Source organism: Rutilus rutilus, assembly GCF_951802725.1.
Source record: "Rutilus rutilus genome assembly, chromosome: 17".
In the NCBI taxonomy this organism is placed as follows: domain Eukaryota; kingdom Metazoa; phylum Chordata; class Actinopteri; order Cypriniformes; family Leuciscidae; genus Rutilus; species Rutilus rutilus.
Window position 1 is genome coordinate 37,344,442 of NC_140230.1, and position 2,706 is coordinate 37,347,147.

The following is a 2,706-nucleotide window of genomic DNA, read 5'->3' on the forward strand; positions in this document are numbered from 1 at the left end:
TGTATCTGCATCTGTGCTCACACTCTTTTATAAGCAGCTTGTTAAAAATCAAATGCAAATGTTATTGAATTAAAGAGCAAACAGCCGCTGCTGGTCTTTACGGACGCGTGAATGAATGTGTGCGAACGCTGATTGTTGCTCAGATCTGATTTTTTGCAGGTTTGATGTTTGATGTTTGATGTCAGCAGTGAGGCGATGTGTGTTTATCTGCTGGCGAAAGGAGTTTGTGCTCATGTCACGTTCTGTCCGTCTCAAACTCTGACTCAAAGTCAGAAAACACTGTAGCAAGTCATGGTCATACACCTCTCAAAGTTCTCCTTTAGGTCCTGTAGGTCAGTCCATCTTAAATCGGCCAAAAAAGTGTGACCGTTGGTTGCTTGACCATTTTTAATTTTCCTATTTTCTCTTTGTGAGTGATTACTGCAAACATATTTAAAAAAAATAATATGAACATGAAACCTGGTCAAGCATCCACTACTGAGCCCCTGAGATGGACGAAGCCCTTTAAATGCAGCTCAAAGCCCTCGGACACATGGAGTGGTTTTGATTGGCAGAAACTAAAAGAGATGCTTGTCCAAAAGCAACAAGAAAAGTGTCTCGCTGCAGTTACAGCAGCGTTCAGTGTGTGTGTGTGAACATGAGCTCAGTGCGTGTGTGTGAACATGAGCTCAATGTGTGTGTGTGAACATGAGCAGCGCGTCTCGTAACAACAGCAACAGCAGTTTCTAGCACTACAGCGAGAGAACGGATTGGGCTTTAGGGACGAGTGCATGATCCTCTCATGATCCAGTTTCAGCTTTAGTCCGGTCACTGAGTCTCAGCAGGTCCGGATGACCCGATGACACACACTCGCACACGTGTGCAGCAGTGTGTGTGTGATTCTGCTTCATGTCACACGGACCTCATATGTCACGTCTCTTATTGCTGCATGAGCTCATATGATCTGAAACACACGGCAAGATGAGGATTACAAACACTTACGGTTCTGTATCAGTAAAACACAAGCATTTATTGACAGGCACTGCATGGCAAGCAAGAGTAAAACACTTCTAAAGCACATGATTTCACTGAGAACAGCATAAATGCACAGGATTAGATGCATTTCTGGGTTTGGAAGCAGAATGTGTTTCTGACAGACAGACACAGATGTAAGACAGGTGTGCATGTATTTGAGACAGGTCTACATGGATGTGAGACAGGTCTGCATGTGAGAAGTGTGTCTGGATGTGAGACAGGTCTGCATGGATGTGAGAGGTGTGTCTGGATGTGAGACAGGTCTGCATGGATGTGAGAGGTGTGTCTGGATGTGAGAGGTGTGTCTGGATGTGAGACAGGTCTGCATGGATGTGAGACAGGTGTGTATGGATGTGAGACAGGTCTGTATGGATGTGAGACAGGTCTGTCTGGATGTGAGACAGGTCTGTATGGATGTGAGACAGGTGTGTATTCCCCCACGGGGTAGTTTTTGTTTGAATTTTTTACCTAATAAATACCCATTGTCCTGCAATTGAGTCCTCGCTCCGTTCACCTACCCTAAACCCTGCCAGTTTGAGTAAGAGTTCCTCAGACTACGAGTGATTAATCAAAGCGGGAAAAGCCAACCATCAGCTGTGGCTGTTTTGCATTTCCTGCTCGGATTGGACATTATTAGCAGTTAATTGGAAAATTGGAACCTTGTTTGGCAAGAACGAGTCGGACAGAGAGAGAGAGTGTGTGTGTGTGTGTGTGTGTGTGTGTGTGTGTGTGTGTGTGTGTGTGTGTGTGTGTGTGTGTGTTCATCACTGCTGAATACTGGAGCTCAGCCTTTACTTTCAGTGTTCAACGGAGTGTGTGTCTGATTGTAGGAAATGCTGCTGTGTGTGTTTCTATATACGATACCAAGGTTGGACACATCCACTTTTCCAAATTGAGAGCAAACTAGAGTGCAAACATGTCAGCTGAGCATGAGTGTGTGTGTGTGTGTGTGTGTGTGTGTGTGTGTGTGTGTTTTGTGTGTGTGTGTGGTGATGGTTTCCTCAGGTCAGCTGGTCCAGAGGAGACGGTCAGTGTGTGTGTGTGTGTGTGTGTGAATGAGAGCTTGTCCATGCGTGTCTGCAGAACAAACCTCAGGGAGGAAATAGTAGTAAGACCTAAGAACACAGCGGAAAGGCTTGTGGGGTTTTTTATGGAAAAGAGAATTTAAACTTCAAGCATGCGATCACCACATTAAAGTGTGTGTTCTGGATCTGACCGCCGGCATGCGGTTCCTCTGCTTTTCATTAGACCTCACGATTTCTTCAGTTGATTTGGCAAATTAACTTACAAGAGGCAGAACACACCATTCAGACTGGAAACGAGCGTAGCAGCAAATTGCGTTTATCAAAAACACACTCAAGAAGTGTTTACCTTATGGGATCTGATGGAGGGAGGACTGAGGAAGAGCAGCGTAAACCTGTGAACCTGTGAACGGCGTCCTTCACTTTACTCCATCAGAGATCAGTCTGAGCGGCCAATGATATTCAAGGGGACACACACACACACACACACTCACACACACACACACTCGTAACACCGGCTCCTGCTGCTGGAAGCATATGATATTCACGAGAGGCTCATTGACACGAGCAAATCAGACACGTTTGAGTCACTCACAGTAATGCGTTTCTGAATATCCTACTCACAGTCTCAGGAAATGTTGTTTTTATTAATGTCTACTTACCTCTGAGA